Source organism: Schistocerca serialis, chromosome 9 (assembly GCF_023864345.2).
Source record: "Schistocerca serialis cubense isolate TAMUIC-IGC-003099 chromosome 9, iqSchSeri2.2, whole genome shotgun sequence".
NCBI lineage: Eukaryota > Metazoa > Arthropoda > Insecta > Orthoptera > Acrididae > Schistocerca > Schistocerca serialis.
The window spans coordinates 325,064,220-325,091,950 of record NC_064646.1 but is presented as its reverse complement, the minus strand read 5'-3'; the positions used below and the strand labels follow the sequence as shown (position 1 = coordinate 325,091,950).

The following is a 27,731-nucleotide window of genomic DNA, read 5'->3' as shown; positions in this document are numbered from 1 at the left end:
TCCAAACGTCGGAGTGTCAGAAGTACGTATCTCAGTTGACTGTTATGTTTTAACCTTTAAATTATTATGTATTATTATTTGTCACATGAAATACAATTAATTTCACCTAACAGTGCTAAGTTCATGTTACCACACATCTGTTCCAGGAAGGAAAATCCACTTACGTTCGATCATACAATGTAGGTAGTTAGCCGATGTACCTCGGAAGATGTTTCCCGCAGTCGGAGACGAAACGTCAGGGGAGAGTTTTATACATCCACTACGGCCTATCAGCCCGGAAGTTGTAAGTGAAGCCACTTACGTTCAACAATAAAAAAGAGCTTTTGCACATTGTGTCATGGGTCCTTGATTCACTACATTTTCTGTGCTATTATTGGCAATCAGGTTGAGCTTAAACATTTTTCATTGTTCTATTTAGGATCCATTGCAGCTATAATTCTATTATTTCATTTCATTATCAATCAATAGTCCTTCAGTTTTCCTCTAGAGGCTTCACAGCCGACTGTTTCTGTAGCAGAATCTCTGAGTAATTTGTAACAAAATGACTCAGAGCATTTTCTTTCCGTCAACTAGTAGTTAAGCTTCACCTCGAGTCTCTTAGAATTACCTGACATAGCCTTTACTTTCCTACCAATTGTATTCCCCTGAGGATTCCAGAATTTCCGAGTTTCCAGACAAATCGTCACCCTGTGCTTTCGCCAGACAAGAATATTAAAGAAGACTCTGAAAAAAGTGGTGACAATATGAAATGTTTTGACTACTGCACCATATTCAGAATAGAATCATCGTCTCTGATTTACGCGCATATAATTCCATTTCTCATAAGTAAAGATGCTACTAGCAGTCTAGTCGTCACGGTGTCTCAATTCATTATGGTATAACATGTTGGTCATTTATTACGGCCCATTTCGTGCTATTTTTAACAGTGCGATTGTGACAATGAATCCACTGCAGACCTAAATAAAGTAACTATTACATAATCCGCACATTCTCTGTAGAGGAAACCATTAATGGAAGAGTTGATGAAAGTATGTCCACAGTTTTCGTGGGGAATTCCGTCTGTTATATAGCAACAGCATAAACGTATATAAATGTTTATTTGAGTTTCTTTTATTATTTAATTTATGAATATTTAAACAAGCAAATTCTTTCATGCAATACATCTTATAAAGATAAAATGTAAATTGTATTGTAGTACTTTGTGTGACTGGTGGCTGCAGGGTATTTAAAATTTATCTAGTGCCAAATAAAATACAATAAAAAATTGTCTGGTCATTACATATAACATTTTTAACTTTGGAATCACAGAACCTGGATAAACATCCCTAGTGCATCGGAAACTGACGCAAGCTTCCACAGGCAACGAAAATAAGTAAATATTTACAATAGAAAAAGTGTAAATAAACCAAAGCCTTAGAGACCTACAGCTACTCTTACTTTGAGAGTTGAAATCGTAGCAGAGGCTCCGGGGAAGATCAGCAAAGCAGCTGAGCGCTACAAAGTAAGTGGGAGACTCACCGAGGACTGTTCATAAAATTGGGATCGCACCTTATCGCCCTTCATAAGTCAACATCGCGGAAAGGCATTAGCGGACATCAATAACGTTCAACTGCGAGCAGTAGTGGACTCTGACGTCTGCCGAACTGCAAAACACAAAGTAATAATGCAAACAGACAGTGCACTTTCACCGCGCTTGCAAGAACTTGTAAAAGTCAATAAGTTCGGTAAATAATAATTTCGTGTAGCTCAATAGCCAGTTGCACAAGTTTTTCAATTGGATGCCATTTCAGTAGCTTGCGTGCCCTTAATCGATCCCAGTAATATTGCAGGACAGAGGGCATCTAAAGTTTGACGCGGAATGCGAACCACGTTTCTGCCCTGACGACTCCTCACATCGTTGGGAGGTGAAGGCTAATTTAAAGGCTAACTGGTAATTTCCGTGGTCCGATCAGGACTCAATCCCATGATTCCTCACAAAGGAATAGTCCAATCCCACATGAAGCCCAGCCTGAAATTTTTGGTACAGGAAGAATACGACGAAAGAAACGCACGGTCCAAATTTTAGCCGCTAAGATTCATTGCAAGTATTTTTTAAAAATTGTTGAAGTTACACGTTTTCGTCACACCAAGAACCACTTAATGACAGTTGTTTGTAGTGCGCGATCGCCCGTAACAAGAGAGCATAACGCCACATAGTGCAAATATCCAGGACACATAATTTGAAGCACTTAAGCCACACAAAAAATGCCATATATCATTAATGTTTTGAATAAGAGGCAGTTCACACCGACAGCTAAACTGTTGCATACGTAATTCTTACAAAGGTGACTATCAAAGGAAAATAAATGAAGGTAGCACTTGATGTTTACACTATAGACGACTTTCGTCAATCGTGACTTTAATTTATCAAAATGAAATATTTCTTACACAATATCATTTTATAGCAAATTCTAAGCATAGTTCTTATAATACTTTCTGAATAATGCACATGTCAGTAACAATGAGTTCTTTATTTACTCCCTATAGTCGTTACCATGCAACGAAGGGTCGTTTGAACGATGGAAACAAAATTTTCTTTGACCAGGCACATCTGACGATAGAAAAATTAATACTTTCACGCACAACACAGTAATTACTAGTTTTATTTGAACAGAATTGCGGTGGAGTAAGAAATGTCCTGGCTGTTGCTGTGCATATTGGGCGGCATGCCTGCCATAGCCTACATAAAGCAATTCGTAAAACGTGCCCATGCAAAATGATAATTCACAAATGACTGAAATTTAAGAATACTGTTCTCCTAACAAATCTCAAATGGCACGCAGTTATCGGAAACTATGTGTCTGACAATTGACTTATAAATATTTTCCACAGTCGAAAAAATTCTTTAGCGAGAGTCACATTGGATACTCCAAGGTGGAATATGAATTATATCAACGGTCTTTTCGATGTCCTCCAGAAAGCCAAAGGTGTCGTTATGCCCACGCCAACAAAAGCAAAGAATTAATTTCCACAACCGACAGAAACCATTTCGAATGAAATATTGAAAATTATTCTTTCCCGTTTTTCCAGGTTTTTATAGGTCGATTGTAAGTTTTTTTCCACTAAACAGTCCTCCTTTTCGTTTTGGTCCTAACATGATTTAAGCGCCCTGAAGACAGATATAAAGCTGCAGAAACAGCAACCTATTCATAATTATCACTGTCATTGTACATTAATGTGACACAGCATTAATCGACTGCAAAAAAGAGTGTATTTTTTCTCTTCAAAATGATAAAGTGCGGTTTGCTCACAGTTCCCTCACAATCTCTGACAGATAGTTGTTAAACACAATAGGTGTGGAGATAACAACAAGCTTCGTCTTCACGTCAGCCACGAATTAATGACATCTCCTCTATATTTGTATTTGAAGTAAAATTTTGTTTTGCGACTTCCTATACTAGATGATTTTTTTGTAATCTGCTTAAACATGTGACTCCAGTATATAAGAAAAGTAAAAGAGCAGACCTGCAAAATTACAGACCAATACACCTAACTTATGTTTGCTGCAGAATCCTTGAACATATTCTCGGTTCTAATGCAATACACTTTCTTGAGACTCAGAAATTTATTTCCACGAAACAGAATAGTTTTAAAAAGAATTGCTCGTGTGAAACTCAGCTTGCACTTTTCCCACATGATATACAGAGAACTATCGACAAAGGGCAACAGACAGATTGCATAATTCTAGATTTCCGTAAAGTATTTCACACGGTGCCTCATTGCAGGCTGTTAACGAAGGTACGAGCATATGGAATAAGTTCACAGGTATGTGAGTGGCTCGGAGACTTAAATAATAGAACGCAGAATGTTGTCCTCGACGCGAGTGTTCATCAGAGGCAAGGGTATCGTCAGAAGTGCCTGAGGTGAGTGTGATAGGACCACCATTGTTCACCAAATACACTCCTGGAAATTGAAATAAGAACACCGTGAATTCATTGTCCCAGGAAGGGGAAACTTTATTGACACATTCCTGGGGTCAGATACATCACATGATCACACTGACAGAACCACAGGCACATAGACACAGGCAACACAGCACGCACAATGTCGGCACTAGTACAGTGTATATCCACCTTTCGCAGCAATGCAGGCTGCTATTCTCCCATGGAGACGATCGTAGAGATGCTGGATGTAGTCCTGTGGAACGGCTTGCCATGCCATTTCCACCTGGCGCCTCAGTTGGACCAGCGTTCGTGCTGGACGTGCAGACCGCGTGAGACGACGCTTCATCCAGTCCCAAACATGCTCAATGGGGGACAGATCCGGAGATCTTGCTGGCCAGGGTAGTTGACTTACACCTTCTAGAGCACGTTGGGTGGCACGGCATACATGCGGACGTGCATTGTCCTGTTGGAACAGCAAGTTCCCTTGCCGGTCTAGGAATGGTAGAACGATGGGTTCGATGACGGTTTGGATGTACCGTGCACTATTCAGTGTCCCCTCGACGATCACCAGTGGTGTACGGCCAGTGTAGGAGATCGCTCCCCACACCATGATGCCGGGTGTTGGCCCTGTGTGCCTCGGTCGTATGCAGTCCTGATTGTGGCGCTCACCTGCACGGCGCCAAACACGCATACGACCATCATTGGCACCAAGGCAGAAGCGACTCATCGCTGAAGACGACACGTCTCCATTCGTCCCTCCATTCACGCCTGTCGCGACACCACTGGAGGCGGGCTGCACGATGTTGGGGCGTGAGCGGAAGACGGCCTAACGGTGTGCGGGACCGTAGCCCAGCTTCATGGAGACGGTTGCGAATGGTCCTCGCCGATACCCCAGGAGCAACAGTGTCCCTAATTTGCTGGGAAGTGGCGGTGCGGTCCCCTACGGCACTGCGTAGGATCCTACGGTCTTGGCGTGCATCCGTGCGTCGCTGCGGTCCGGTCCCAGGTCGACGGGCACGTGCACCTTCCGCCGACCACTGGCGACAACATCGATGTACTGTGGAGACCTCACGCCCCACGTGTTGAGCAATTCGGCGGTACGTCCACCCGGCCTCCCGCATGCCCACTATACGCCCTCGCTCAAAGTCCGTCAACTGCACATACGGTTCACGTCCACGCTGTCGCGGCATGCTACCAGTGTTAAAGACTGCGATGGAGCTCCGTATGCCACGGCAAACTGGCTGACACTGACGGCGGCGGTGCACAAATGCTGCGCAGCTAGCGCCATTCGACGGCCAACTCCGCGGTTCCTGGTGTGTCCGCTGTGCCGTGCGTGTGATCATTGCTTGTACAGCCCTCTCGCAGTGTCCGGAGCAAGTATGGTGGGTCTGACACACCGGTGTCAATGTGTTCTTTTTTCCATTTCCAGGAGTGTACATAAACGGTTTGGCGGACAGGCTGAGCAGCAATCTGCGGTTGTTTGCTGATGATACCATGGTGTACGGTAAGGTGACGAAGTTGAGCAACTGTAGGAAGATACAAGACGGTTTAGACAAAATTTCCAGCTGGGGTGATGAATGGCAGCTAACCCAAAATGTGAAAAAATGTAAGTTAATGCGGGCGAGTAGAAAGATCAAACCTGTAATGTTCGGATACAGTATTGCTAGTGTCCTGTAACCAAAGCAAGTACTTTTGATGCAAGTACAGTTTACATGACAAACATAACAAACTATATGTACACTCAATAGAACATTCTTATACATGATCAAAGGCAATATTTTCCTATTATTACTGATAAATGCAGAAGTGGTTTATGATGACAGAAACATGTTTTATGTATGTTCGACAAAGTATTGAAGCAAAGTTTGTGATATTTTTTGCGGTTTTTTAATTTTATCTTTTGATAAGGAAATTGGGTTTTCTAGCGCCAATTATTTTTATCGCAACATCCCTCTGTTTTACGTTACAAATCAACATTTTTAGAATAAGACCTGAATTAAACATTGACAAGTTCAATTTTGCTATAAATTCTGTTTATTTTTAAGTAACAGGCACAAGGATAACTATGTAGAAGAAATATGTTTTGTAGGTTACGCGGCCCTTTAATCCCTCAGTCAGTAGCTATATGGTTTACTGCTTCCAGCTTTTAGGGGACTTTAGTAAGACGCTGATCACGCACATGATGAGTTAACGTCCAATAGATATGCAACGTACCTAACATACAGGTAACATGGTTATAACCATAACTGACCAAAGCTCCTATTAAAGCTATCATATACAGGGTGTTTCAAAAATGACCGGTATATTTGAAACGGCAATAAAAACTAAACGAGCAGCGATAGAAATACACCGTTTGTTGCAATATGCTTGGGACAACAGTACATTTTCAGGCGGACAAACTTTCGAAATTACAGTAGTTACAATTTTCAACAACAGATGGCGCTGCAAGTGATGTGAAAGATATAGAAGACAACGCAGTCTGTGGGTGCGCCATTCTGTACGTCGTCTTTCTGCTGTAAGCGTGTGCTGTTCACAACGTGCAAGTGTGCTGTGGACAACATGGTTTATTCCTTAGAACAGAGGATTTTTCTGGTGTTGGAATTCCACCGCCTAGAACACAGTGTTGTTGCAACAAGACGAAGTTTTCAACGGAGGTTTAATGTAACCAAAGGACCGAAAAGCGATACAATAAAGGATCTGTTTGAAAAATTTCAACGGACTGGGAACGTGACGGATGAACGTACTGGAAAGGTAGGGCGACCGCGTACGGCAACCACAGAGGGCAACGCGCAGCTAGTGCAGCAGGTGATCCAACAGCAGCCTCGGGTTTCCGTTCGCCGTGTTGCAGCTGCGGTCCAAATGATGCCAACGTCCACGTATCGTCTCATGTGCAAGAGTTTACACCTCTATCCATACAAAATTCAAACGCGGCAACCCCTCAGCGCCGCTACCATTGCTGCACGAGAGACATTCGCTAACGATATAGTGCACAGGATTGATGACGGCGATATGCATGTGGGCAGCATTTGGTTTACTGACGAAGCTTATTTTTACCTGGACGGCTTCGTCAATAAACAGAACTGGCGCATATGGGGAACCGAAAAGCCCCATGTTGCAGTCCCATCGTCCCTGCATCCTCAAAAAGTACTGGTCTGGGCCGCCATTTCTTCCAAAGGAATCATTGGTCCATTTTTCAGATCCGAAACGATTACTGCATCTCGCTATCTGGACATTCTTCGTGAATTTGTGGCGGTACAAACTGCCTTAGACGACACTGCGAACACCTCGTGGTTTATGCAAGATGGTGCCCGGCCACATCGCACAGCCGACGTCTTTAATTTCCTGAATGAATATTTCGATGATCGTGTGATTGCTTTGGGCTATCCGAAACATACAGGAGGCGGCGTGGATTGGCCTCCCTATTCGCCAGACATGAACCCCTGTGACTTTTTTCTGTGGGGACACGTGAAAGACCAAGTGTACCGCCGGAATCCAGAAACAATTGAACAGGTGAAGCAGTACATCTCATCTGCATGTGAAGCCATTCCGCCAGACACGTTGTCAAAGGTTTCGGGTAATTTCATTCAGAGACTACGCCATATTATTGCTACGCATGGTGGATATGTGGAAAATATCGTACTATAGAGTTTCCCAGACCGCAGCGCCATCTGTTGTTGACAGTTGTAACTACTGTAATTTCGAAAGTTTGTCTGCCTGAAAATGTACTGTTGTCCCAAGCATATTGCAACAAACGGTGTATTTCTATCGCTGCTCGTTTAGTTTGTATTGCCGTTTCAAATATACCGGTCATTTTTGTAACACCCTGTATGAAGATGCAAGATCAGCATTGGTTGAAATTCGTTTTACAAATCATGATCGCAGCGAGTCGTGTTATCTGTTTACCGATGCGTCGTCGACCAAGGATATATGCCTGCTATATTACGCATGCTCAGTCCACTACATCCCCAGCAGGAATGTATATTTCTCCAGCTGCCTAGCGGACAACGAATTTGGAGACATTATTTTTAAAAAAATCATAATTTGCAGTACATCATAGCAGCTAAAAATTTTACAGGTCTATTTTCCCATATAATTTTTTTGTATAAAAAATTTCAGTGCATGTTCCGACACGTCAGATTAGATAATTCCCTTATCAGTTCCCAGGCACTGAGAATGTAATGAGGAACTTCAGTGAAAGTCTTCAGCAATGCATGTCAAACGATGGAAATGATACGTGTGGTGTGCTTTTTAAGAAATAGTCTTGTGTTTGGCTTTCAGTCACCAGAATGTGTGTACAACAGTTATCTATAAGTAACGGTTGTATGTGTGTACACTGAACTTCATCAAAAGCAAATAGTCTCGAAGAATGAAATTACAATGGAATCAGACCTTCAGCTGCTTACAGGCGTTCACAGATATCAATGGGGAGAGTTGAAAATATGTGCCCCAACCGGGACTCGAACCCAGAATCTCCTGCTCACATGGCAAATGCTCTGTCCTACTGAGCCACGGAGGACACAGAGAACAGTGCGACTGCGGGGTGGGCAGGAGCTGGGTCACTACAAATGTAGTGTGTGAACAGTAAGTTGGGAATTTATCAACTCCTGTAAGCAGCTAAAGGTCTCATTTCACTGTAATTTCATTCTTCAAGAGCTGCAAGATCACCATTGATATCTGTTCTTTCAGACCACTACGGTCGCAGGTTCGAATCCTGCCTCGGGCATGGATGTATGTGATGTTCTTAGGTTAGTTAGGTTTAAGTAGTTCTAAGTTCTAGGGAACTGATGACCTCAGAAGTTAAGTCCCATAGTGCTCAGAGCCATTTGAACCATTTGAGCAGTAATTTGGGAATGTGGGTCTCACAGGGAGTCTACCAGAGATAAGTCCTTGCAGTCGCACTATCCTTTGTGTCCTCGGTGGCTCATTCAGATGGAGTGTCTGCTATGTAAGCAGGAGACTCCAGGTTCAAGTCACAGTCGGGGCACACATTTTCAACTGTCCCTGTCCATATTTTTCAACGCCTGTAAGCAGCTAAAGGTCTAGATTTCGTTATAATTTCATTCTTCTGGAGCTGCAAGGTCACCAGCGATATCTGTACAGGTAACAGCTTCGTATGGATAAGGCTTACCGACCAATGGTCGTCTTCAGTGCGGATGCACTCAAATTGCCCGAAAAATCGGTAGATTGACTGCCACGAGTAATGAGTATGGTGGGCAGGGACACTACAGATGTAGTGTGTGGACAGAAAGTTGGAAAGTGTGGGTCTCACAGGGAGCGTGCCAGAGATAGTCCCTGTAGTCGCACTATTGGCTGTGTCCTCAGTGGCTCAGTCGGATGCCGGCACGGTAGCTCAACGTGTTCGGTCAGACTGTCAGAGGATTAGCTGCCCTCTGTAATAAAAAAAAAACTGAGTTAATCGACCAACAACGAACTTAAACGGATGTCTTACGACGTCCTCCCCGAGCAGATGCAACGCACTAAAGGAACGCCGGCACGGTAGCTCAGCGTGTTCGGTCAGAGGGGTAGGTATCTTCTGTAACAAAAAAACTGAGTGAATGGATCAACGAAGAACCTAACTGGGTGTCATCGGACGTCCGCCTCGAACAAATTCAGCGAACAATATCGAACAAAATGAGATAAAATAAAGGTGAGACAGAGCGTCTGTCATGTAAGCAGGAGGTCCCGGGTTCAAGTCCCGGTTGGGGCACACATTTTTCAACTGTCCCCGTTGATATTTATCAACGTCTGTAAGAAGCTAAAGGTCATAATTTCTCTGAAATCAGTAATGTTCATCTCAGTTCTAATTCGGAGGGACCAGTCACGTAGATCTCTATTAGTAACAATGCATTGCCTCCCATGAGCAGTTGTACGTGGTTCATATTTCTAGAAAACTCCTCTAAAGAACTGTTGTTCATGCTACTTATTAAAGTTCAGAGGTTTATATTGGTTATTAGTAGGGTAACGTGACTTTATGTCCACCCTGGACACTACATCTTCCAGACAGTTTTGCAAGTCTCATTTTGGCGTGTATTTATTACTTCGCGTAAGTCTTTCTTCCACTTACACTGTTCACTGTCAGATTTTACAAATCAAAAATGGCACTATGGGACTTAACATCTGAGGTCATCAGTCCCCTAGACTTAGAACTACTTAAACCTAACTAACCGAAGGACAGCACACACATCCATGCCCGAGGCAGGATTCGAACCTGCGACCGTAGCAGCAGTGCGGTTCCAGACTAAAGCGCCTAGAACCTCTCGACCACAACGGCCGGCAGTTGAGCACTTAACAAGGCATAAAAACAAAGATACACTGCAACTGGTTGTCAGAATACTGAGAAACTACAGTTTGTCTTCAAAAGACGTTTCATGCAAAACTCTTGTTGCTTTTCTGTTAAATCTGAAGACTGGTTTGATACAGCTCTTCACACCGCCTAAGAGGGCTGTCTGCAAAGTGCTTTGGCTCACCCAGAGATTACAGCACTACTTGTGCATTTCTTTCCTCTTATGTCGCTACACGTGTTAGTAGACGCCACTTAAAATTGCAGGACATTCCAGGCAGCAGTTGACAGTATGCAGTCATTTGAAGTAGTTGTGGTGCGCGTGGTGTTGAAAATGAAAAAAAAATCGAGTATCGTGCAGTGATTAAATTCTTCGTTAAAGAAGTATTCATACCAACAGATATTCATTTCCGGCATGTAAATGTGTAAGGCAGTTCCTCACCTTCTACGTCTACGTATCTACATATATACTCCGCTAGCCCCAAAGTCATATTTTTTCCCCTCTGTTCCATTCGTGAATCGCGCGAGGGAAAAACGACTGTCTGGACGCCTCAGTACGAGCTCTAATTTCCCTTATCTTCGAATGGTGATCATTACTCGATTTGAAAGTTGGTGGTAATAATATATGCTCTACATCCTCGGGGAAGATCGGATTTCGGAATTTAGTGAGCAGCCCCTTCCGTTTAGCGCGCCGTGTAACTGCAAGTGTGTCCCACTTCAAACCTTCTATGAGATTTGTAACGCTCTCACGATGGCTACATGTACCAGTCACGAATCTTGCCGCTCTTCTTTGGACCTTCTCAATCTCTTGAATCAGACCCAACTGGTAAGGGTCCCACACAGACGAACAATACTCTAAGACTGACGAACTAATGTATTGTAAGCTATTTCCTTTGTTGAAGGACTGCATCGCTTCAGGATTCTACCAATAAACCGCAATCTAAGAGTTCGCCTTACCCGTTACTTGTGTAATCTGATCATTCCATTTGAGATCATTTCGAGTAGTCACACCCAGATACTTGAGAGATGTTACCGCTTCCAAAAACTGGGCATTTATTTTGTACTCGTACATTAATGGGGATTTTCGCCTTGTTATACGCAGTAGACTACACTTAACAATATTGAGAGACAACTGCCGGTCATTACACCACACATTTATTTTCTGCAAATCCTCATTGATTTGTTCACAACTTTCGTGTGATACCACTTTCCTGTAGACTACAGCATCATCGGCAAACAGTGTAATGCCGCTGTTAATACCATCAACCACATCGTTTATGTAAATCATAAAAAGCAGCGGACCTATTACGCTGTCCTGGGACACACCTGAAGTTACCCTTGTTTCTGTTGAAGTCATCCCGTTCAGGACGACATACTGCTCTCTGTCTGTTAGAAAACTTTCTATCCAACCCCATATGTCATCGGATAGACCGTAAGCGCGCACTTTTTGGAGTAAGGTCAGTGCGGAACTGAGTCGAACGCCTTTCGAAAGTCGATAAATATGGCATCAACCTGGGAGTCAGTATCTAGAGCCTGTTGTATATCATGCACAAAGAGGGCCAGCCGTGTCTCGCATGACCGCTGTTTCCTAAAACCGTGATGGTTTCTGCAGACGAGCTTCTCAGAGTCTGGTCATTATTCCTGAACACAAAATATGTTCCATGATTCCACAACACATCGACGTCGGTGAAATTGGCCGGTAATTACGTGCATACGATTTTCTACCCTTCTCATAGATTGCTATGACCTGGGCCTTCTTCCAGTCCCGTGGAACTTTCCACTGTTCCAATGATCTCTGATAGATGATGGATAAGAATGGTGCTATATTTGTTGCATAGTCAACATATAATCTTACGGGGATACCGTCTGGGCCAGATGCCTTCCTCGCGTCTAAGGAGCTTAAATGTTTTACAATCCCAGATACACTAAAAACTATGTCAGCCACCCTTACGTTTGTTCGATGATTGAAAGAGGGAATGGTGGTGAAGTCCTCTGCCGTAAACGAGTTTTTGAAAGCTAGGTTTAGAATACCGGCCTTCTGTTTATCATCATCAGTTACATTATCCGTACTGTCAACAAGAGAAGCTATTGAATTACTTGTAGCGTTCATAGATTTTACGTACGACCACAATTTTTTTGGTTTTTTTTTAGAATCTGAAGATAAAATATTGCTTTCAAATTCGTTAAAAGAATCTCTCATTGTCCTTATTGTCTTTCTGACAGCTGCTTTCATTTTGCATAATACTGTTTGTCAGCGGGGCAGTGACTACGTTTAAAACGACTGTGCAAAATATTCTGCTTTCTCAGCAACTTCCTAATATGTTTGTTGTACCAATGTGGTACCTTTCCCTCCCCTATATTTTTGCTAGGCACATACTTCTCCAGCACAATGTGGACACCTATAAATTCCGACCAAAATGCTCAATATCTTTGTGTCCTGCAGTGAATGCTTGGAGCCGACTATGAAGATACCTATTAATGACACTTTTATTTGCTTTCCCAAACAAGAAAGCTCTACGCTGTTTGTTTGGTTTTTTTTTTTTTGCAACTTCCACTGACATATGTTACGACTTGTTAGCAGCAGACACAGTGGCTGCGCCAAAGACTGAGATGGCGTGGAGTTTTACAACTATTTATTGAAGTTTCTTTACAAAATTTCTCACTCGTCGTCGCTGCCCAGCCCTGCGGGTCCCTACGCCTGGCTGCTGCTGTGTAGATTCTCCGACAATGCGCACTCAGCACTCTGCAGGCTTTGCTTGGCGCACGGTCTGTGTGAGTCCTTGCGTCAGTCTGTTGGTAGACTGCTGCTGTCAGCAAGGGTATCTGTGCCTGCCTACTCCACAACGCCTCGGTCGCCGGCGTGCCTCTGTTTTACCATTCTCCACTGCGCGAAGCAACGCTTACTATATGTGGCCGCAATACATAGAAGCCACAACGACATTATGGTCGATAATACCTTCTTCTAGATTAACTTCCTCAAAAAGATCAGGTCTGTTTGTCGCCAAGATACACTGAAGAAATGGTCAGCCAAGTTTAAACGTGGTCGTGAAAGCATCCAAAACGGTCAAAGTGAAGGACATCCAAAACGTGCAAGCACACAGCAAATCATCGACAAAGTGCATGATATGATTTTGGAAGACTGTTGTATAAAAGTGTGTGAAATTACTAGTCCTCTAGGCATACAAAAGGAACTTGTTAGTCACGTCTTGCACCAATTGAGCATGCAAAAGCTTTGTGCGAGATGGGTGCTGCGTTTGCTCACTGTGAATCACAAACACATTCACATGACACTTTTAGAAAAGTGCTTGGTACGTTTTAAGAAAAACAGAAGTGACTTTTTGCATCGATGTGTGACAGTGGTTGAAACATGGATTCACCACTACACACCTAAAAACAGCAGTCTATGCAGTAGATAAAAGGCCAGATCTTAAGCTCCAGAGAAGGCAAGGACATCGCCGAGGCAGGACAAGTTATGGTATCTGTGTCTTGGGCTGCGAAAGGAATTTTGTTATCTTGAAAAGAAAAATCCATAACTGGGGAACTGTACTCGCAACTTCTAACAAAACTGGACATGCAAACGTGAAAGACCTGGCTTCATGAAGAAAAAAAATTATCTTCCATCAGGACAATGCACCTACAAAAGTGACTTGGCAATGGGGAAATTGTGAGATTTGCACTATTAAGTACTGGAACATCCACCCTATTTCCCAAATTTGACTTTCATCTATTCTGAAAATTGAAGAAATTCCTTGCTGGTAATCGCTTTTCTTCCAGTGAAGAAGCAATTGCAGCTGTAGATGGGTACTTTACAGCACTTCAGAAGGAACACTGCAGGGGGGGATAACAGCAGTGGAACATCACTGGGTGAAATATATTGGTATCAGAGGAGATAATGTTGAAAAATAAAACTTCTTTGAAAACACAGACTGGCGTTTTCACTATCAGCCTGAGAACTTTTCAGACGGCCCTCACTTCCTTCCTAAGTCTTCTGATCTATGAATAACTACTACTAGTTATAGGGGTTGGACAAAAATATGGAAATGCTGCGAGAAATGCATGCCTGAACATAAATGCAGATGCTTTAAAAGCCTTCACATCATGCTGTTGTAACTGATCAAGAACAGCAATGTCCTCAATGCCTTACAAGTGTCAGTCATGGTCAGAACAGCCCATCTGGCTAGCAGTGTGGTCTAACGTACTGTTTCCCGAGCAGGAAGGCATGCTGGTCCCCGGCACAAATCTGCCCGGCGGATTAGTGCTGAGATCCGGTGTGCCAGCCAGCCTGTAGATGGTTTTTAAGGTGGTTTTCGATCTGCCTCAGGGAATGCAGGCTGGTTCCCCTTATTCCACCTCAGTTACACTATGTTGGTGGTTGCTGCACAAACACTGTCTCCACGTATGCATACACCATAATTACTCTACCACGCAAACATTGAGGTTACACTCATCTGGAGTGAGACGTTCCCGGGGCGTTCACTGGGGGCCGAACCACACAATAACCGTGAGTTCGGTGTGGGGTGGTAGTGGAGCGAGTGGACTGCTGTAGCCTGTTGTGCAGTTGTGCACCACTGAGGGCTATGGCGGGGACAAAGCCTCTCCATCGTTTCTAGGTCCCCAGCTCAATACATACATATATAGTCAGAATTCTGCTCTGTGTGATTGTGAGTGCATTATGTTGGAGCTATGTAAACTCGAATATGAGTAAATTGGTCATATTGTGGGCGATTCTGTAAACAAGGTAGCCAAATTGTTTGGTGTTTCATGAGATGTCATATCAAAGATTAATACCACATGCAGGGAAATTGGAACGAAGATCATCTGCTGAGTCCAAACACAGGCAAAAGTGTGTTGAGTGATTGTTGCAGGCAGTCATCAAAAAGGATTGTGACAAAGAATAAAAGGATGACAACTGCAAAAGTCACTGCAGAGTCGCATGTCACGCTCCCAAACCCTGTCAGCACCAAAACAACGTGAAAAGAGATCCAGAAGCAGGAAATTGCAGGATGAGCTGGAATTTCAAACCCACTCATTAGTGATGCAAACGCTCATAAATGGAAAATATGGTGCTGAAACCATGAAACTGACCTATGGAGCAATAGAAGAAAGGCATTTGGTTGGATGAGGCTTGTTTCACACTGTTTCCAACTTCTGGCCAAGTTAATATCCCAACAGTAAAATCTGGCGGCTGTTCAATGATAATTCTGGCTCCCATATCATGGTACTCAGCAAGGTCACATTTCTGTCACAGATTATTTGACCATATTGGCTGATCAGGCCTATCTCATGGTACAATATTTCTTTTCCAATGATGGTCCTGTGCTCCAAGACAACAAGGCCCTTATTTTCTGGTCCACTTTGGAGAGAAGGGTGCATGATCGCTATCCATCTCCACTGAAATTGCCACTATTTTACAGGAAGAATAGTACAAGAGTCCCTTGAGATTGTACAGACCTGTATTTATCCATTTTGAGAGGAGTGGAAGCTGTTTTGAATGCCAACTGCTTTCCTACACACAGTATTAGGCATGGTAATGTGTTGTGCTTTTGGAGTTTCCATATTTTTAGCCAGCCCCTGTTCATCCATTTGAACCTGCTTACTCTATTCATTTCTCAGTCTCCATCTCCAGTTTGGCGACTGCACACTTCTCTCTGTTAGAAGTACAGTACTTTGGATAGAAGTTACGTATAACGACCACAAATATGTCACACAATTCCATACAAATATATTTTATTGCCCTATAAGGTACAAAGCATCTTGTCGCAAACATCGATTAGAGTGAAATAACTGTAGGTCCAGAGAGGTTAATTGAGCCACCTCGGGGCAGTGATATTGTTCTGGGTGACTCCATTATCTTCTTGTCTGAACTGTTTATTGCCCATGTTTCACTTCGTACAATGTTACCCTTCAGACTACTTTCACAAAAGATTTCTTAGTATTTAAACTCATATTCAGTATTGACAAAGTTCATTTTTACAGAAATTCTTTCCTTGCAATAGACAATCTGCATTTTGTATCCTCTCTACTTTGGACATCAGCAGTTACTTTGCTGCCCAAATTGCTAAATTCATGTACTACTTTCAGTATCTCATTTCCTTATCTAATTCCCTCAGCATCACCTGATTTAATTCAATTATGTTATGACTTTTGTTGATGTTTGTCTTACAGCTTCTTTTCAAAATAGTATCCATTTTGTTCAACTGTTCTTTCAAGTCTTTTGCTGTCTATGACACAATTACAATGTTGCTGACAAACCCTAAAGTTATTATTTCTTCCATCTGAACTTTAATTCCATGCCCAAATGTTTTTTTGGTTTCCTTTACTGCTTGCTCAGTGTACACATTGAATAACATCTTGGATAGGCTACAGCCCTGTCTCACTCCCTTCTCAACTACTTCATCCATTCCTTGCCCTTTGATTCCTGTAACTGCATTACAGAAAACTTATAAGACTCACACTTTAATACTGCTTAAGTTTATGGGACCTATACCAAGTCCGACAAACAGAAGGCATCTGGCACACACAAAGAAACTTGGTGTGAATGGTCACTGTCAAAAAACTCACAGAAAATTTGAACGATATTAATTAGTAGATACTCAAAGAAAGACAATGCACATGTCATCAGAACGTGCTAAAAAAATTTCATGAACTATCTTTCAGGACATGAATGATGAGTATATTTCTTCTCGTTAGAATCCATCTCATGGTGATCACAAATAAAACCGATAACAGTTGCGCAGTGATACAAAACTGGTCCTACTTGTTCCACATGATTGCTGGCATGTAACATATTTTCAGTTCTGCTAAACAAACTTCATGAACCATCTTTCATGGCAGAAACAATTAATACAAAGATAGCAGTCATTCTTACCATGCACCATCCACAAATAGAATGGAAAGAAACCTTAATATACCTGTATGATACAATAAAAAGTACATTCTGTCACACACCTCACATTGTGTTGCAAAGTGGTGTAACCATGAGTCATGAGGTCACAGCCCCACTGGAAGCTTTCAAACTAGCGTTGCCACCAGCAATGCAGATGCACAGGGCAGCCTAGTCATCAGACACTGCAAGATCACTATCGATTCAAGCAGCCTACAACAGAGGTCATTAGTATAACTGGAAACATGTTGCTTGCCATCTGTCACATGGAACAAGTCATATGCAATTTCATACCCCTGTGTAAACAAGTGTATACAGCATATCCCACAGTTTAATGGGCATATCCAGTTCCATCAGGTTCCAATTCCATCACTGTTCACCTGCTGAGCAGCATCAAGCTGTTTGCGGAAGGAACTGCCCCATTTGTTGAAGACGAGTCCAATGTGAAATCAGCAGTCCAGTGAGAACACAAGACACTGCTTCATAGTAGTGTCTATGACAGAAAGAAAGGAGTTGTATGCATCAGTGTGGACTTTGTATCTGAATAGGACACTGACACAGGCTGGGAATATTTGTAGGGTCTTCACGTGGAAACCGAGTATTTGTGTTACTGAGTAAATCAGTGATTTGAACATAGACATTTGTAGTTATTTCAGTAGTTGTAAAAATTATGCGTATGTGTGCCTTATACTGTTTGTTGGAAGCAGCGGCCCTGTTTACACAGACGTATCAATGGTACACTGTAGGCTGTTGTTGTGAAGAGAAGTCACAGTAGCCAATCCGACTGGTGACAAAGTCAAATTAAAACACAGGCTACAGATGTAGATGAAGATGAATACCCAATGGAACTCACCCTGCAAACTGAATTGTAATTGAACCATGAAAAATACATGCATCCTCATATAGTTCAGTCTTTACACTGATGACACCACTGCAAACATATTGAGCACTGCACTGCAGTGGGCAAGTCAGATGTTTGCTACACAAGCCAACTGCTCTGAGCAGGGCTGGTTTAAGATCAACTGAGGCCTGTACCACTGATGAATTGTGGCGCATATATGTTCTCACATTTTTAACATTCTACTTTACTCTCATATATGAGGGGTGACCAAAAGTTTCCATCCAAAGGCCAAACAGTCCACAATCAGTATGCCATTCAGGCAAAATTACCATGAGCATTGAGGCAGTCTTCCATCAATGCACCAAGCTGAGGACACCCCTTTGGTAAAACACGCTGTCCTGCTGCATGAAGAAGTCCATAACTGCCTGCTGCACATCCTCATCCAACATGAATCGACGACCCTTTGAGGCCTTTTTTAAGGGACTTATGCATAATAAAAGCATGGGGAAAGATCAAAACTATAGGGCCGGCAATTGAGTGTCTCCCACTTTAGTTGGCATAACTTCTGTGTTATGACATTTGTTATATGGGAACATCCATAATCAGCACCAGCACCCCTAGTCGCAGCTTTCCTGGACATTTCGCTCTAATTGCATGCCTTAGTTTCTACAGAGTTGTGCAATAACATTCCCTATGACAAAGACACCAGATTTCTCAAAATCAGTAAGTATTGGGACCCAGTAATGAAAGAACAGGGTGACCATCACTTTTCCAGCACAGAACTTGGCTCATCATTCCACAACAGTTGCTTTCCACAGATGTATTGCCCTATACTTGTTCTTCATTTTCCAAAGGATCTCTACCAGTGATTGTCCCTTGGCAGCCAAGAAAGGAATAACAATAAATTTTCCTGTTTGGACGCATTTTGTAATAACATCTCCATAGTTTACATTTCTGTGTTTGCCACACGCACATAGGAAAGGCACAAATACCAACTAATGCCTTTCCTATGTGTCAGTGCTTATATGCCCTCATCAGAGTCACACTAAATTTCATATACACTGCAGCAGTACCCTCAAACAGGAACATTTTTGATCACCCCTTATAATATGTACATGTAACATCTAATAAAATCTTATTATACTAATTCAAGCTCAAAGAAATGGAAAGCAGATTGGTTTTCCAACTATTATCTGACTATTGTAAAATTAATCAACACAGTAAAATCACTCAGCACAGTCAACTCTTATTAGCTGCTCGCACATAGGAAGGAGAAACAACTGCTTGAGTGTTACTCTCTCTATTGTAAAACTAGAAAAAAAATTTTGGGCCACTACTTACCTAGGCCACGTATACATTGAAAACTAACCCAGTGAGAAGGATTTTAGTATTCCTATTCTATTAAAAATGGAAGTGAGTGACCACAAATGCTCAGAATCACACCAAAATATGCTTAGAATAAAATATGCTCATCCCAAAAACAGTGGCATGAACCATTCATAAGCAAAACTGCACATCTTACCAAGAGAGACATTTGAGTGATCATCTATTCAGGGTTTAAGAGTGGTACACTGGCAATGTGAAAAAAATAAAATACTGATATAATAGAACCAATAGACACACATTTCATTCTCATCAGTTACTGTTATATTTTCCTCTGCTTTAAATAATTACACTATCGGAACAACAAACTTCTTGTACTGGCCTTGTAGTGTCACCCTACTATTCCATCTTAAAAGCTCAGGTATGGAATTTCAATGAAGTGGGCAAAACAAAGTCATATAGAACAATAGACCCATCTGACTAAGGCTGCTTTTTTATTCAACATCGCTTCTGCACATGACGAGTCTTGTATCAAATGCCACACTAATTAAACTTTCAAATGATTACATTAGTATGTCAGTGTCATAATCCGCCATTTGCCAAGTGTACTGTAACAGAGGCCTGTACTTCTGCACAGAAAGCTGTCTGTGTAGCACAGAGGAAAGTCTGATGGTGAAATGATGATCATCTGACTACTTATGGTTTTTCTCATTGTAGTTTTACAAAGTAAATAAAGCTTCTCATGTAGAAGTTATATTACCTAAATAAGTACACCTCAAGAGATTGGCAATATTTTGTTGTGTTTGGTGTGTTTTTGCTCTAAACATGAATATTTTGTGTCTTTGCATTACCAAGGTATTCCTCTCTTTGACCTCAAATAGGAGAACATTCAAATGCCTTCCATGGTCAGACATGCAGTTCTGAAAGGTAATGGCTCATGCCACTGTTTTTGGGATGAGGTACTTATATTCTAAGCATTGTAAGCACACTTTCATGTGGTTCTGAACATTCGAGGTTAAGCACTTCCCTTGCAACTGGAAAGAGTAAGCTAACCATTATTCCAGATTGTTATTATTATTGATCAAAATACCTGCAACAGAACAGACTGTTTTCAACCACTGCAGCTGTTGAATTGCACGGACATCTCAAATGTATAATAAATTATTACAGTTCACATTAAATAGAAAATGCATGATATTATAAACTTATAATATTCAGAGCTTTGGAAAAAATAAAATTTTACGACACATTCATAGGACCATTCCAACCGTTTTGGCACATTGGTTGGGAAAGCCTCAATCAACGTTGTAGTTAGCAGAGGAAGCTGAAAACCTAATACTACAACATTCAGCAGGAGCTAATAAGCATACTGTCATTTCTGAGTGGGTTAAACTGCAAAGTACATATGAAAATTTTACAGAAATGAGTTTAAACACAGGAGACAAACATACCATTCAGGTCTGAGGAAGGGGGAGGGGGGTCCAGTTTGGATGTTTGATATTCTCTCTCTCTCTCTCTCTCTCTCTCTCTCTCTCTCTCTCTCTCTCTCTCACACACACACACACACACACACACACACACACACACACACACACACACACACACACACACTCTCTCTCTCTCTCCACCCTCCATCCCCACTCCCACCCCCACCCCCAAATATTACTTTTATTTGTGGTCACTTGCACCTTCAACGTTCTACAGATGCCTACAATTCAAATTATAATGACAATAAAATACGTAAAATTTCTTAGTATAATAATAATAATACTCTGTTCATGGCAATACATTTATTTAACTTAATATCCATGAAATTAAATTGAGAGAAGTAAAGCACTTCAAAAACATTCATCCAAAAATTTGAGAACACCACGAGTCATTCCATTAATTTAAGAACTATCATTATAGTAGTACTATACACATAAACCAAGTTGACACTTGGCATGCATTTTCCATTTACAGTCACTCCTATTAGCCGCTACACTGAGTATCAACTTGGTTTGCATGAATAGCACCAAACTCTCACAATTACAACTGTGAATGTGAACCTGAAGATTACAGCTATGTGAACACATAAATAAGTTGAAGTTATTTTAGTCTTTTGTTGCTTTTAGTGGAGAGTCTTTTCCTTTCAGTTTTCCCTTACTCAACTTCCTGTGCTTTGCCAGTTCTACCTGTACATGTGCAAACAATGTAACAATGTCAGATTTGTTGTTTACAGCAGATAGCTAGCACCAATTGTTTCAGTGGAGAGAGAGAGAGAGAAATTGACCTTAAAAGATAGAAGAATTAGCAATGGTCAACAGTGTGCAGAAGGCAATGGAAACCACTGCATTAAAGACACACAATGTTTATCCTCAGGATTTGTGCCCTATAGCTGAAAAATTTATCATAGTGGTTTCTCCATTGGTAAAAGATTCAAATTAGTTCCCCATTTGGATCTCTGGGTTGGGGCAGTCACCCATTTGGATCACTGGGATAGGACCACCGAGGGGGAGGTGAGCATGAAGAAAACATGGAAGAGCCAACAAACAGGTAACAGTAACATTCTATGAGTCTCAACATGGAATGTCAGAAATCTAAGCATGGTAGGATAGCTGGAAAGCTGAAAAGGGAAATGTAAAGGCTCAATGTAGATGTACTGAGAGTCAATGAGGTGAAATGGAAAGAAGATAATGATTTATAGTCAGGAGAATACAAGGCAATATCAAAAGCAGCAGAGAATGGCATAATGGGAGTAGGATTTGTTATGAAAAAGAAGCTAAGACAGAGAGAGCATTACTGTGAACAGTTCAGAGATAGAATTCTTCTCATAAGAATAGACTGCAAATCAATTCCAAATGAGCTGGTGTCACAAGCAGAAGATGGAAAAAGTACATGAGAATACTGAATGGATAATTCAGCATGTAAAGGGAGATGACAATGTAATAATCATGGGGGAGTGGAATGCACTGGTAATCAAAGCAATAGAAGAGAGACCTAAGGGAGAACATGGGCTTGGTAGACAGAGAAGAAATTCTTACTGAATTCTGCAATAAATTCAAGCTAGTAATAGCAAATATGTTGTTAACAAATCACAAGAGGAGGAGGTATACTTTGAAAATGCCTGAATATCTCAGAGCAATGGTCAGCAAACTCATTAGTCAACAGAGCCAACTGTCAACAGTACAACAAATGATTGAAATTTCTTTTGAGAGCCACATTATTTAAACTTAAGCTACATAGGTAGATACATTGTTATTACAACTTAATTAGGATACTATAGCTGAAATATTCATTGTGAAAGAATTTAGCAACTGTGTTCATATATATAGATTCTCCCTCAGCTGCACAACTTTTTTTCTCCCTCAGCTGCACAATTTTTTCCAGTATGACTGGTTTCAAATACACTGGATCATCTTCAAATCTATGTAGCTGAGTATTGTGATGTGTAGCTCCGACACAGATATGATGGGTTGCTAATGCAACTACGTAGATCTAAGGATGATCAAATGTGATTGAAACTTATCATACGATAAAAAAATATGCAACTGACAAGTAAAAATAAACAATATATTAATTTTTTAATCACGGTACACCAAATCTGGCATTTGCCAAAAAGTTCTCAATTTGATTTATGAGCGTTCCCTTCTCCCATCCCCCATTGTCTTGTGTACTTGTGTCATCTGTCTCCTTTTATTCGTCCTCTCTGTATGTTCAGGCCATCTCAACACATACTTTTCTCAATACTCAACAGTAAATGTTCTTCCATTGCAAAACGCTCCCTAAAATTAACTCACTTAAAGTTTTAAATCTTATTCAAACTATAGGTACACTGAATAAAACTTGATATTTTAGAATTTTATCCATCTTCAGCAACTGTAGTTGTATATATCAAAATAATCAGCAACCACATGCTCACAGCAATATGCTTTGAGGATCTTATTGTTCACATTCAAAAATAATGAGATAGTTGTACCCTTCTGAAGAGAGGCATTAACAAAATGAAATTGACTTTATGTAGCTGGTTGCTGATTATTTTGATAAAACTAGGTATCATACTTAAGGGGGTAGTGCTCTTTGAAGGCATGAAATGAAGAAATCATTTTTGTGTCCACACTGGCCATTTCCTGTAACCACTGCAGAACCCCTTGCAACCGGCACACTGGTCATCAGTGGGAATTCCCAAAGCCCTCCTATTTGACCTGTAACAAAATAATTTTGTGTAAGTTGTTTTCAAGATATTTTCTGTTAGCATACATAGCATAATTGAAAAACAGAAAAATATTGAGTTTTAACACAATACCGATTTGTTGAAAAAAAAGTCATATATTTCACCCAAAAATTATAGACAAAAGCTTGCATCAAAAATAGACTTTTGAAGATATTGCAAAATGGCTACATATTCTGAAAGAGAATTCAGTTTCGAATGCCTGCATCAAAATTCAATCAAAATCATATGTACCACTCTGAAGTTATGTTTCAATTTGAAAAATACAGTCTCAAGAAAATGTGTTTACAGTTTTGATTTACATTTTTGGTAGTTAAGTTAAACAAACATACCTCTAGCCAGCAATCCCTGGACCACACAGCAGTCCTTCCAGATCCAAAAGGAAGTCCTCCTCTATCTTTATCATGACCATGGTAGTTCTGCAGGCCTCTTTGGCAGCTTCTGTCTTCACTGCTCTGCTTGTTCAATGTGCTTTTCATCCACTCTCGTATGGAAGCTGCAACAGGATTGTCTGATCTCACGTTTGAGCACTTTTATAATTTCCATAATGCTTGTTAGGCCATTGTTGAAATTACATGCTGTCACATTAGCCACAGTGTTGGCTACTGTTTTCTTGCTATTAATTGTTTTTGAGAGAGACTGGCCAGATGCAAGTGTTACAACTTTTGCTAGCCTCCCATGCATCATTCCAGTAAGTCATAGAATAACAAGTTGAACTAAAGGGATCAAGCTCCCTCCATTTTCAATCCCATCTCTGAGGGAGGCGGGTGGGCCACTGAGAGGACTGCTCTATTGGGCCTAAGGTTGTAACTACTTTATTCTGTTGTGACTCTGTTTTTTGTTGCTGTGGGCTTGGGGAGGGGTGGGGGGATTTTATCTTATGTCTCCTAATTATGAATTTATTTGAGGGGATTAAAGGGGACATCTCTGGCACTCACCTTATGCCCAAGGGAAAACTCCGAATGTATCAATTGGAGCTGCTGGTGTTGCCACCATTGGTTGCTCCTTGACTGTGAAAAACACAGTCATCATGGCATCACACATTGCGGCTGTTAACTGTTCCATCAGCATCGACATGGTAGGAGCTATCAGTTTCATTACTTGATTTTACAACTTGCAACCACACATCCATTAATCCTCACTGTGCAGCAAGCAAGAAATTTGTCCCTGTTCCATGGGCGAAATTCTGCACAGCTTGCTTGCCACTGCCTCTTGCAGAGTCTGTGGTGGATTCGCCCATCTGCTTGGTTGGGCACTTCCATGCCCTTAGTGAGTCTGGCAGCCACACAGCAAATGCTGCTGTGTCTCCCTGTGGCTTCCTCCACCACTCTCGTTGGCAGGTTCCCCCACAAGTTTGCACTGCACAGTCAAGGCATGCATGCCTTTCTCTGGTATGGCTGGCAGGGCAGCTGTTGCTCATTTTCTATGCTTGTCCCCTCACCAGACATGGCTTTTCTCACCAGATTTATCTTCTTGTTCACAGCAAGGGTGTGATCTGAGAAGACCTTGCATCCTCATCACCATGCCATGAGTTATTCTCCACAGCTCACACACAAGGATGGAGCTTTTTTTTTTCAGGGTGGTCCATCGATAGTGACCAGGCCAAATATCTCACTAAATAAGCATCAAATGAGAAAACTACAAAGAACAAAACTCATCTAGCTTGAAGAGGGAAACCAGATGGCACTATGGTTGGCCCGCTAGATGGCACTGCCATAGGTCAAATGGATATCAACTGCGTTTTTTTGAATAGGAACTCCCATTTTTTATTACATATTCGTGTAGTATGTAAAGAAATATGAATGTTTTAGTTGGACCACTTTTTTTTGCTTTGTGATGGATGGCGCTGTAATAGTCACAAATGTGTAAGTACGTGGTATCACGTAACATTCCACCGGTGTGGACGGTATTTGCTTCATGATACATTATCCACGTTAAAATGGACCATTTAACAATTGCAGAAAAGGTCAATATCATGTTGATGTATGGCTATTGTGATCAAAATGTCCAATGGGCATGTGCTATGTATGCTGCTCAGTATCCTGGATGACATCATCAAAGTGTCCAGACCGTTCGCCGGATGGTTACATTATTTAAGAAAACGGGAAGTGTTCAGCCACATGTGAAACGTCAACCACGACCTGCAACAAATGATGATTCCCAAGTAGGTGTTTTAGCTGCTGTCATGGCTAATCTGCACATCAGTAGCAGACAAATTGCGTGAGAATCGGGAATCTCAAAAACGTCGGTGTTGCATCAACATCGATTGCACCCGTACCATATTTCTATGCACCAGGAATTGCATGGAAACGACTTTGAGCATTGTGTACAGTTCTGTCACTGGGCACAAGATAAATTACGGGATGATGACAGATTTTTTGCACGCAGTATATTTAGCGGAGAGGCATCATTCACCAATGGCGGTAACGTAAACCGGCATAATATGCACTGTTGGGCAACGGAAAATCCACAATGGCTGCGACAAGTGGAACATCAGCGACCTTGGTGGGTTAATGTATGGTTCAGCATTATGGGAGGAAGGCCCCCATTTTATTGATGGCAATCTAAATGGTGCAATGTATGCTGATTCCCTACGTAATGTTCTACCGATGTTACTAGAAGATGTTTCACTGCATGACAGAATGGCGATGTACTTCCAACATGATGGATGTCCAGCACATACCTCATGTGTGGCTGAAGCAGTATTGCATAGCATATTTCATGACACATGGATTGGTCATCGAAGCACCATATCATGACCCACACGGGCACCGGATCTGACATCCCCGGATTTCTTTCTGCGGGGAAAGTTGAAGGATATTTGCTATTGTGATCCACTGACAACACCCGACAACATGCATCAGTGCATTGTCAATGCATGTGCGAACATTGTGGAAGATGAACTACTCACTGTTGAGAGGAATGTTGTTACATGTATTGCCAAATGCATTGGGGTTGACGGACATAATTTTGAGTATTTATTGCATTAATGCGGTATTTAAAGGTAATCACACTGTAACAGCATGCATTCTCAGAAATTATAAGTTCACAAAGGTACATGTATCACATTGGAACAACCGAAATAAAATGTTCAAATGTACCTATATTCTGTATTTTAATTTAAAAAACCTACCTGTTACCAACTGTTCATCTAAAATTGTGAGCCATATGTTTGTGACTATTACAGCGCCATCTATCGTGAAGCGAAAAAAGTGGTCCAACTAAAACATTCATATTTTTTTACGTACTACACGAATATGTAATAAAAAATGGGGGTTCCTATTTAAACAAATGCAGTTGATATCCTTTTGACCTATGGCAGTGTCATCTAGCAGGCCAATCACAGTGCCATCTGGTTTCCCCCTTCAAGCTAGACAGGTTCGAACTTTATAGTTTTTTCATTTGACGCTTATTTCGTGAGATATTTGGCCCAGTGACGATCAATGGACCACCCTGTAGGTATGCAACTCATGGTTTCTCATACATCTGTCACATCATGGCAAACGTTGGTAGTATTTTGCCACACAGCCAGGTTCTTGGCAACTGAATCACTGTGGCTCCATGCCAGGTCCAAGGGGAGAGGCTCAACCATTACTTGGAAGCTTAAGAGCTTCCTCACCTTAAAGATCTCTCTGCAATCTTGTGATACAGCATTGACTGTTGACAGTTTTCACAGTCAAGATGAAGAGGAGTGGTTTTTTCTTGTTGGTACAGTTGTGAGATCGAAAATCTGCCTCCCGCAATCCAGTGTTATCTAGCTCCATCTTGCCTGACTTGTCACCACGACCTATGGCAGGAACATTGCCACAGCCTTGGCTATTGGTGCCTGCAGTGGAATCTGCGGCACTGTTTGAGGTACAAAGTACTGCTCCACTTTTAATGATCTTAGGGTTGCACATGCAGCTCGGTTGTACCTCAAGTGTGCTCTCATTGTCCACCAACTTGACATCAACCTGGAATGCAGAAATGTTTGGTTATACTCAAAGACATTCTGACTGTTCTATATTTCTCTATTTTAGTAGACAATGGTAACTCTTTAGGTTTTTAAGAATATTTGCTTTGTTCTTAATGTCCTGAAACAGTTCTTTGGCTGTTTTTCTCTCTTAAAAATTTCTTGAAGACTGCATCTAGTAATTAAATACAGAACTTCATTTTTCTTGAGTCTTCTTAATTTCCAGAAATACTTTCTTCCTTGTTTCACCGACAGGATACTTAGTACTAAATGACACTTGTTTAGTTCTAAAGTGTGTCTCAAAATTCGATCCTTTATT

General features: G+C 41.5%; 1 long non-coding RNA gene across 1 annotated transcript in view; it reads left to right on the top strand.

The window, feature by feature from the left end:
• Positions 1-130: 130 nt before the first annotated feature.
• Positions 131-27,731, top strand: part of LOC126419912 (uncharacterized) — a 44,769-nt gene continuing 17,168 nt past the window's right edge. The window contains exon 1 of the long non-coding RNA XR_007576021.1: positions 131-283. This is a non-coding gene — a long non-coding RNA (uncharacterized LOC126419912). The remainder of the gene's footprint in view (positions 284-27,731) is intronic.